This window comes from Schistocerca serialis, chromosome 1 (assembly GCF_023864345.2).
Source record: "Schistocerca serialis cubense isolate TAMUIC-IGC-003099 chromosome 1, iqSchSeri2.2, whole genome shotgun sequence".
NCBI lineage: Eukaryota > Metazoa > Arthropoda > Insecta > Orthoptera > Acrididae > Schistocerca > Schistocerca serialis.
The window spans coordinates 760332133-760343755 of record NC_064638.1 but is presented as its reverse complement, the minus strand read 5'-3'; the positions used below and the strand labels follow the sequence as shown (position 1 = coordinate 760343755).

General features: G+C 42.5%; 1 pseudogene; it reads left to right on the top strand.

The window, feature by feature from the left end:
- Positions 1–2538: 2538 nt before the first annotated feature.
- Positions 2539–2656, top strand: LOC126421628 (5S ribosomal RNA; annotated as a pseudogene).
- Positions 2657–11623: the final 8967 nt, after the last annotated feature.

Below are 11623 nucleotides of genomic sequence, written 5' to 3'. Positions count from 1 at the left end.
CCGTGGCTAAAATTCATACATGATCAAGCTGCATTATTTAGCGACTCCGTGACAATGATGGAAGGATACATTTATTTACTTATTTATGTAGCTTATGGCAAGATACACCACACTGGGAACAGCATAAAAGAAAATGTATATTGTTAGAATATAGGATACAAACGCAATAAAATAATGTAAATTTAACATTGGCACGTAATAATAAATGTATAACTACATTACAAAACAATAAGATTGCATAAAGTTCTGATTCGAGTATTTTTAGCAATCACAATTCCACACTTAGATTCTGCAGTCACTCTACAGCTTGTGGTGTTACCCTCAGGAAGTCATCAGTGCCGGTGAACACCCACAGTGGACACTCGCTGACGGTGTGGTGGATGGTATGTTCTTTGGCACCGAAGTCGCACCCCGGGTCAGGTCTCTGGTTCCATCAGTTCATCGAGATTCTGCATCGGCCATGACCTGTCCGTATTCAGTGTTACCCAGGTTTTCCTTCGGAAGTGAAAGCGCGCTGGATGGTTGGGAGTCTCAAATAAAGTATGCCATCTTGGACTGGCTCTTTTTCTCCAGTCTGTTCGCCAGATTTCAACGACATTGTAGTTTCGGCTCAGAAATTGCTGTGCAGTCTTCACTGGAGGATTTCTGGATTTGAGTCTTCTAAATACAGTAAGATCCTGGTGGATTGGCAGGGCTGTATTATTGGAGATCTTTTTAAACTCTCTTATGAGTATGGGTACATCTTCGTATACAAGGCGGTTCGGTGTTACTGAGGACTGGTAGCCAGTAGAGTGGAGTGGTTTTAATATCTCCAGCAATTATTCGCATCGTCTGATGTAGCACCACTCTACCTTTCCCACGTGTGGGCTGTTTAGCCACACCGATGGGCAATATTTAGCTGTTAAGCAGACCAAACTTAGAGCGGTGGTACGGAGTGTCTCTGCACCAGCTGCCCAGGTCATTCCCGCTAATTTCTAGAGGATGTTGTTTCGGGATTTCAGTTTTGCGGCTAGGTCTGATAGGTGTGTTTTATAAGAGAGAGTGCGATCCAATGTTACACCGAGATATTTTGGATGGGAATTGTAAGGAAGCGCAATACCATTCATAGATATCTGTAGAGGTGTTCCAGCCAGCCTGTTATTTAGGTGGAAGCATGAAGTCTCCATTTTAAGTGCGCTTGGGATTAGTTGCCATTTCCTGAAGTATTGGCAAGCAAGAGTGATACATCTGCGTACATAAATGGAAAGAGACAAAATTAGCATTACAGAAGTTTATCACTTTTTTGTAGAACTGTAAAACAAGTACACAAACCGCTTAGAAACGATTACATTACTCTGAGCATACGAAATGAGTTAAATAAGCTTGTGAAGAGAGGGGAAAATCGACAGAAATTATTTCAGGGGGCATATACGCAACTTCTATCACAGCTGCATCCAGTACCTACAGAAATATATTCATCAGTACAGTGAATTCGAAACATATGATTGGATTGAGGTAAAACAACACTGGCGAGGATATTAAACAGGGGACATGTCGGTACCAGGGCATAAAGTTTCTGCGACTTTCATTCCGTGTACTAGAGCAGATTTACAAACATTTACGGTGCAGATACCTACGACGGCAACAATAATATCAGAAGGTAACTTATTCGATGAAGTAAGCTGCGTCTCAGATTGCACGGACCACACACAGTGTAGTAAAGAGATGGGGAGGGATGAAGAGCAGTACGGGGTAAAAGCGGTTAGAGGTGTTCGAAAAGCTGAATGAACGGCAAATACCACGTAAAAACTGTCTGACCATCGTCTAGTACCTACTCTGTTTACTACATAACGAGTATTTCGTTCAAAAAATGGTTCAAATGGCTCTGAGCACTATGCGACTTAACATCTTAGGTCATCAGTCCCCTAGAACTTAGAACTACTTAAACCTAACTAACCTAAGGACATCACACACATCCATGCCCGAGGCAGGATTCGAACCTGCGACCGTAGCAGTCAAGCGGTTCCGGACTGAAGCGCCTAGAACCACACGGCCACCGCGGCCGGCGAGTATTTCGTTGATGAGTGCCATGCGGATATCGGAAAAATCATCACTCGCAGTTGAAACGCTACGTTCAATGCTAAATACAAAATTTAGTACGGAAACTTGTGAAAATTTTCATGAAATTCTAAATCAAGACCCTAGAATTAATCAAAAAATGTCACTCATGTCAGAAACATTAATTTAAAAATAAATGAACACATTAGTACACTTAGTTTCATTTCTAATTTCAGTGAAATCGTTACACTCTGTAACTTGGCCTCAGTCCCTAGCTACATCCACAAAAAGTCCAGCAGCGAATTTTTGCAAAGTCGGCGCCTTACTGTAGTTTCTACAGTTAATTGTACTGCAATTCTAGTTATAACACTCTGTAACATGGATGTTCTGGGGCTGCTCCTCGACTTTTTTCTCTAGGGTTCTGTTGTCTAAGATGTTTCATACGAAGTTGGTTCGTCGTATTAGATCTCCAATTAATTTAGTTTTTCTTCTCTGTATAGGGGCAACGGCCTTGCCGCAGTGGATACACCGGTTCCCGTCAGATCACCGAAGTTAAGCGCTGTCGGGTGTGGCGGGCACTTTGATGGGTGATCGTCCTGGCGGCCATGCGTTGTTGCTATTTTTCTGGGTGCACTTACCCTCGTGACGCGAATTGAGGAGTTACTCGACCGAATAGTAGCGGCTCTGGTCAAAGAATACCATCATAACGACCGGGAGAGCGGTGTGCTGACCACACGTCCCTCCTATCCGCATCCTAAGCTGAGGATGACACGGCGGTCGAATGGTCGCGATGGGCCACTTGTGGCCTGATGACGGAGTGCTGCTATTCTTCTCTGTATCATGTTAACCAACGCCCTTTTCTCTTTAATCAACTCAGTATTCGTTCAATAGATTTGGTTTCGTTCCAAGATGTTTTAGCGGCTCTTCTCCATATATTGCTTCTAATTTTTTTCTTGTTCACTCAGAGCTCATGCTTCGCAACAATAACTTAAAATGCTCCAAAATGAATTTATTTTTGTTTCTATATTAGCGTGATTGTTTGTTGATAAATTCCTCTTATCACTAAAGGCTTGTGTAGTTATTGCAAATCCTCTTTTAATATCCATTATACAGGGTGATTCAAAAAGAATACCACAACTTTAGGAATTTAAAACTCTGCAACGACAAAAGGCAGAGCTAAGCACTATCTGTCGGCGAATTAAGGAAGCTATAAAGTTTCATTTAGTTGTACATTTGTTCGCTTGAGGCGCTGTTGACTAGGCGTCAGCGTCAGTTGATGCTAAGATGGCGACCGCTCAACAGAAAGCTTTTTGTGTTATTGAGTACGGCAGAAGTGAATCGACGACAGTTGTTCAGCGTGCATTTCGAACGAAGTATGGTGTTAAACGTTGGTATAAACAGTTTACAGAGAATGGGTGTTTGTGCAAAGGGAAAAGTTCTGGACGGCCAAGAACGAGTGATGAAAATGTAGCACGCATCCAGCAAACATTTGTTCGCAGCCCAGGAAAATCGACTCGCAGAGCTAGCAGAGAGCTGCAAATTCCACAATCAACTGTATGGAGAGTCCTACGAAAAAGGTTAGTTATGAAACGTCAACTACCCGAGGCGATGGATCGGCCGCCAGGCAGTCCATGACAGAGCACTTCAAATCTGGCCTCCAAGAAGCCCTGATCTTACCCCCTGCGATTTTTTATTATGGGGGTATGTTAAGGATATGGTGTTTCGGCCACCTCTCCCAGCCACCATGGATGATTTGAAACGAGAAATAACAGCAGCTATCCAAACTGTTACACCTGATATGCTACAGAGAGTGTGGAACGAGTTGGAGTATCGGGTTGATATTGCTCGAGTGTCTGGAGGGGGCCATATTGAACATCTCTGAACTTGTTTTTGAGCGAAAAAAAAACCTTTTTAAATACTCTTTGTAATGATGTATAACAGAAGGTTATATTATGTGTCTTTCATTAAATACACATTTTAAAGTTGTGGTATTCTTTTTGAATCACCCTGTATCCTCTAAGACAAAAAAAAGAGAAAATCGTCCTATCACGAAGGAGTTACGCAAATTGGTCACAAACTAATATTCATACGGGTATCTACGGAAAAAGCGGCCGATGGATGGATGTCTGAAGCTGCAGCCAGCGCAGTTTTACCGCACAGCTGGCGGGGACATTAAATAGGGGATATGTCGATATCAGGACATAAAGTTTCTGCAACTTTCATTCCGTTTTAATTCGTTGGTAACAATGCCGGCGGGCACACGCTTGAACAATATATACAAATGTTAGCATTTGAGAGAGGAAGGTAATTGTGCCATAAAGAAGCCGGTTGAAGTAATCTGGGAATGGCTCGATATTTCAATAGGAACGATGCCACTATTCGACGATGCTGGTAGAAATCGGTGACACACAGCTGAAAACAGGGTCAAGAACGAAACAGTCTACCTAGATATACGACGAACTTTATGATCGGGCAATCGTCAGAGCCCCGGATTCATCATTATCATCGATCCGACGTGCAATTGGTGCTTCATGACCAAAGGACCATTAACAGATCGCTCACAGAAAGAAAAAAGTTCACGGTGCCCGATGCGTCGACTACCATTGACAACCCCGGTTTTTGCAGTGGTGTCGGCCACATTCGACCTGGAATCTCATTGACTGGAGTAGGACTGTCTTCAGTGATGAGTCCCGCTTCCAACTGAGCTCCGACGACCACCGAGGACGTATCTGCAGACGGCTCGGAAGGCGGTGGGATAACAACATGACTGTCGCCCGTCATACAGCTCAACAATGAGGAATGGCAGTCTGAGATGCCATTTCATTTCATAGCAGAACCCCTTTGGTTGTCATACACGGCACCCTACAACGGTACGTCGACGATACTCTACACCCCGTCTCGTTGCCCTTTGTGGCAAGCCATCCTGACCTTACACTGCAGCCGATCGAGGTGGCCGAGTGGTTCTAGGCGCTAGAGTCTGGAACCGCGCGACCGCTACGGTCGCAGGTTCGAATCCTGCCTCGGGCATGGATGTGTGTGATGTCCTTAGATTAGCTAGGTTTAAGTAGTTCTAAGTTCTAGGGGACTGATGACCTCAGAAGTTAAGTCCCATAGTGCTCAGAGCCAAGCCTTACACTGCAGCACCCTAATACCAGCTCGCACGCGGCGAGATTGTCTACAGCTTGCCTTAGTACTTGCCAAATCCTACCTTGGTCAGCAAGATACCCAATTGAGAACATTAAGAGTATTATGGACAGTGCCTTACAACCAGCTCGAGATTTTGATGATCTAACGTGCCAATTGCAGGAAATTTGGCTCGATGTCCCTCAGGAGGATATCCAAGAACTCTATCAATCAACTAATTGCTTGTCTTTGGCCAGAGATGTAGCAACGCATTATTGAACTGTTTAATTTGTGAAGCTCTTTCTCTTGAATAAATTATCAAGTTTTTCTGAAATTGTAATCATTTTAACCTCTGTTCACGTAAATTACATCTACTGATTTTCGTGCCACTCGGATAATTTGCGGTTTTCTTTTTACTTTTGTCGATATCTGTTATTGTAACTACCAAGAGAAAAACTAATTTAGTTTCCCACCATTATTAGTCTTGTTTTTATTTATTTTCATTTTGTGATTGTCCAAAGGCGGGTCCACACTGAGCGCGCCGTGCTGCGCCGCGCTGCTACTGCCCGCGCACAGCTGTTAGGGCCGGTTCCCACTACAGCGCGGCAGCGCGGCGTGCGGCAACGGCAGCGGCAAGCGTTTTCCGCGTTGACGCGGCGGCTCGCGGAATTGGCGTTCCCACCTGGAAGCGGCAGACGCTAGCGGTAGCCAATGACAGACAGCCACTGAGGTACGGGCTGGGACCCACCGAAACGACCGGTGTGTTTGAATAACGATATCTTACACCTACATGAAGGAAAGACGAAGTTGGGTGAAGACATATCAATTTTTCATTTTCTGTACAATGTACTCTTTCACATATTTCATTATTCATGTTTTCTCATTTCAACATAAACAGATTTCATGACTACCGTTCATGATTGTTCACTATTTCCTTACACATTGAAACAATGTACGATAAAAGAGATTATTCAGATAGTTAAGCGAGACAAAAATTTAAAGTGTGATACGGTAGCAGGTACAGGAAAACACTAAAAACACAAAGGCTTGGGGGAAGGGATGAAAGTGGAAGCCACCTGATAGAATTTAGCACAGAGCACAATGTAATCATCGCCAGCACCTTGCTTAAGAATCATGAAAGGATAATACATACTTGGAACAAAGTTTTCGAAACCAGATTTTAAATTATAAGATATTTCCTGGTGCAGACGCAAACCTACAATAATTTATTGGTTACGAGCTGCGGTTTACAACTAAAGAGACAGTAAACGGTAGCAAATTAAGGAAATGGAACTTGAATAAGTCAAGAACCACAGTTTTTCGATAATCTTAAAGTTACCGTAATGCAACAACTGACTGAAAGAGAGAAAGGAATCCGCTAGAATACGAATGGATATCTTTGAGAGAAATAGTGGTGAGTGCAGCAGAGTATGTGAACGGGAAGAAGGTACAGTAGAAATTGTTAGATAAAACGTGATATATTAAATTTGACACGAGGGAAATATATAAAAATGCAGCAAATAAAGTAGGCCATGGGAAATAGAAATGTCTAAACGTGACGTTGACAGAAAGTCCAAAATTGCAACGCGATTTTGCACTTGGAAAACAGGGGAATGAAAATGAGAAAGAACAAAGAAAACTTTGCTCAAAGGAGAAGCAACTGCCAAGGACTCATCTGGCAAGCCAGAACTAAGCAAACAAGAGAAGGCTAGAAAGTGGTAGGAATATGTAGGGAGGAGAGGGGGAGGGGTTGTACAAAATAACATAAGCACAATGTTAGATTCCTGTGAAATGTCTGAACACGCAAGGCAATACTGATCCTACCACTTAGTTAAGTAGACACACTGAAGAACTGCGAAACTGTGTTTATAGCATTTGCATGTTTATAGAAAGATTTTGACAATCTTAATTAAAACATTCTTTGAAGCTCTAAAACATAGGGCCACAAGATTATCTACAACTTGTACAGAAACCAAACTGCATTTCTAAGACTTTAATGACTTGCAAGGGAAGCAGTAATTGAGAAGGCAGAAGTAGAGAGGATATAAAATGAAGACTGTGAATAGCAACAAAAGCGTTCTGAAAAAGAAACTTTGTTCACATCGAATATAAATTCTAATGATTGGGTACAAGTTTACAAAGGTATTTGTGTGGAGTGCAGCCTTGTATGTAAGTGAAATGTGGGCTATGAACAGTTCTGTCAAGAAGACAATGGGCGCTTTCAAAACGTGGTGATCAATAAGAATGCTGAAGATTAGATATGAGGATCGTGTAACTAAAGAAGAGGAACGGAATTAGAGCGGGAAGAGGAAGAGGAAATTACGGCACAACTTTGACTACAAGAGGGGTAAGTTGGCAGGACATATTATGAGGCGTCAAAGAGTGAGGACAAAGGGGTTGGGTGATAGTATTCTGATAATAATCATCTGTTGAAATGCTATTCTGCTATTTTATCGATTAATGTAAGCAGTGAATTTACTATTCCATGCACTTCTCCACGAAACATTTAAACCAGAACTGAAATCAGCTGAACACCAAATCTTTCAACCACTGTCTGACAACTACTGCATTCTCTTTCAACTTTCTATATCTATCACTGGCTAGCCACACACACATAAAGACATGAGGAGGACAGAAATAAACAAACATTAGTTTTCAGCATATAATTCTTTAGATTGGCAACATGCACATAAACAAACCAAACAGGAAGGGACATGAGGTGAACATACTGTAGTTATGACTTCAAATCAGTGTTTTCGGTAAAATGTCTACAGCTAGTGACAGAAGAAAAAAGAGCGAACATGAAAATATGCTTATGTTCCACAATCTAAGTTTTAGTTCAACCTCCAGCATGTGACCAGGTGAGGGGAAACGCAGATGTCCGCCAAAAACTCGATTCACTGTAAGTAATCAGTTGTTGTTGTTGTGGTCTTCAGTCCTGAGACTGGTTTGATGCAGCTCTCCATGCTACTCTATCCTGTGCAAGCTTCTTCATCTCCCAGTACCTACTGCAGCCTACATCCTTCTGAATCTGCTTAGTGTATTTATCTCTTGGTCTCCCTCTACGAGTTTTACCCTCCACACTGCCCTCCAATACTAAATTGGTGATCCCTCGATGTCTCAGAACATGTCCTACCAACCGATCCCTTCTTCTAGTCAAGTTGTCCCACAAACTTCTCTTCTCCCCAATTCTATTCAATATCTCCTCATTAGTCATGTGATCTACCCATCTAATCTTCAGCATTCTTCTGTAGCACCACATTTCGAAAGCTTCTATTCTCTTCTTGTCTAAACTATTTATCGTCCACGTTTCACTTCCATACATGGCTACACTCCATACAAGTACTTTCAGAAACGACTTCCTGACATTTAAATCTATACTCGATGTTAACAAATTTTTCTTCTTCAGAAACGCTTTCCTTGCCATTGCCAGTCTACTTTTATATCCTCTCTACTTCGACCATCGTCAGTTATTTTGCTCCCCAAATAGCAAAACTCCTTTACTACCTTAAGTGTCTCATTTCCTAATCTAATTCCATCAGCATCACCCGACTTAATTCGACTACATTCCATTATCCTCGATTTGTTTTTGTTGATGTTCATCTTTTATCCTCCTTTCAAGACACTGTTCATTCCGTTCAGAGTAATCAGTTATTCACGTAAAAAAAGATGTGAACTGTTTTATAATCTGCATGTATCACGTATCAAAACAAAACTGAATCATTCTAGATTCCACCGAAGATGCCTTAAAGTAAAAGGCGAAACGCGTCTTGAACCAATAAAGTACACTGGATAAAGAAAAAAACGTTTGTTACTTCCAAAGGAAATAATCAATAGCTGTAGATAATTAGTAAATTACATCTTACGACATACCAGCAAATTAGTCTCGGTTTAACTTCTCATTACACATGCTATTAAATGCTGTTTAAAAAAATTCATCTATCCCTTCCGAAAAAACTGTAGTTTCCTTCATATCTTGGTAGTTAAACAGATTTTGGATATTTATCATGCGACGAAATACATGAGTTTTTACAAGTTATCGTTTGCAAAAAAACACGTTTCGATTTCTTGAACCGTTTACGAAATTTGCAGTTGATACAACCACATGGTTTACGACGAGCAGGACGACAGTATCGGTCGCGTCGCGAGCGACCCGTGCGCGGTCACCGCACAGCCCGTCCGCCGACATATTATTCAATATCTCGAGAACGGTGATAGCTATTGTTCTGCTCTCAGCTTTAAAAACAATTTCGATATGTTGACTAAATTCCATACGCAATAATGTATTACCTAAAATGAACTGTACGCAAAGTCCATGCAATGCGTTTTTACCTCTGCACACTCACTCAAATTTCGTGTAGAGGTTTACGTAAATGCGATACAGCAAGTAACCACGATGAATAACGAAAAGAAATTCGGTCCTTTATCGAGAGAAGATATCAGGCTGTAACATGCCCAAGAATCAAATTTTTCTACCGAATAGTTTCCTTGGAATCGGATGATAAGTATTTCATAGCTGCCGCCGCGTCCGCGCCAGCAAATTAGCCCGGGGGGGGGGGGGGGGGGGTCCGGGTCCGTACCTGACGTCGCGCTCAGCGCGTTTTGTGATTGGCGGCGCGCACCTGGAGCGCGGCACGCGGCAGCGGAAGCGGTTCGACACGGTCAAACCGCGACGCATAGCCCGCCGCGCCTTGCCACTGACCCCATTTCCATGGCAACCACGCCGCTGACGCGCGGTTTTGACGCGCGACAGCCCTAGTGGCCTTTAAGGCCGGTTCCCACTAGGGCTGCCACGCGTCAAAACCGCGCGTCAGCGGCGTGGTTGCCATGGAAACGGCGTCAGCGGCACGGCGCGGCGGGCTCTTCAGTCGCGGTTTGATCATGTCGCTTCCGCTGCCGCGTGCCGCGCTCCAGGTGCGCGCCGCCAATCACAGAACGCGCTGAGCGTGACGTCAGGTACGGACCCCCCCCCCCCCCCCCCCCCGGGCCGCACGAACTTTCGCCGAACCGCTGGCGCGGACGCGGCGGCAGCTATGAAATACTTGTCATCCGATTCCGAGGAAACTATTCGGCAGAAAAATTTGGTTCTTGGGCATGTTACAGCCCGATATCTTCTCTCGATAAAGGACCGAATTTCTTTTCGTTATTCGTCGTGGTTTCTTGCTGTATCGCATTTACGTAAACATTCACACGAAATTTTAATGAGTGTGCAGAGGTAAAAACGCATTGCGTGGACTTTGCGTACAGTTCATTTTAGGTAATACATTATTGCGTATGAAATTTAGTCAACATATCGAAATTGTTTTTAAAACTGAGAGCAGATCGATAGCTATCACCGTTCTCGAGATATTGAATGATATGTCGGCGGACGGGCTGTGCGGTGACAGCGCGCGGGTTGCTCGCGACGCGACCGGTAGTTCGTCCTGCTCGTCGTAAACCATGCGGTTGTATCAACGGCAAATTACGTAAACGGTTCAAGAAATCGAAACGTGTTTTTTTGCAAACGATAACTTGTGAAAAGTCATGTATTTCGTCGCATGATAAATATCCTATATCTGTTTATCTACCGAGATATGAAAGTAACTACAGTTTTTCAGAAGGGATAGATGAATTTTTTTTAAACAGCATTTAATAGCATGTGGAATGAGAAGTTAAACCGAAACTAATTTGCTGGTACGTCATAAGATGTAATTCACTAAATATCTACAGCTATTGATTATTTTCTTTGGTAAGTAACAAACTTTTTTTTCTTTATCCAGTGTACTTTACTGATTCAAGACGCGTTTCACCTTTTACTTTAAGGCATCTTCGGTGGAATCTAGAATGATTCAGTTTTGTATTGATATGTCATACTTGCAGATTATAAAACAGTTCACATCTTTTTTTTTACGTGAATGACTGATTACTTACAGTGAATCGAGTTTTTGGCGGACATATGCGTTTCCCCTCACCTGGTCACATGCTGGAGGTTGAACTAAAACTAAGATTAAGGAACATAAGCACATTTTCATGCTCGCTCTTTTTTCTTCTGTCACTAGCAGTAGACGTTTTACCGAAAACTCTGATTTTAAGTCGTTACTACGGTGTGTTCACATGTCTCTTCCTGTCTGGTTTGTTTATGTATATGTTGCCAACCTGCAGAATTATTGCTGAAAACTAATGTTTGTTTATTTTTGTTCTCCTTATATCTGTATGTGTGTGTGTGGCTAGCCAGTGATAGTTATAGAAAGTTGAAAGTGAATCCAGTAGTTGTCAGACAGTGATTGAAAGATTTGGTGTTCAGCTGATTTCAGTTTTGGTTTAAATGTTTTGTGGAGGAGTGCATGGAAGAGTAAATTCGCTGCTTACATTAATAGATAAAAGAGTAGAATAGTATTTCAACAGATGATTATTATCAGAATACTATCACCCAACCCCTTTGTCCTCACTCTTCGACGCCCTATAATACGTCCTGTCAACTAAT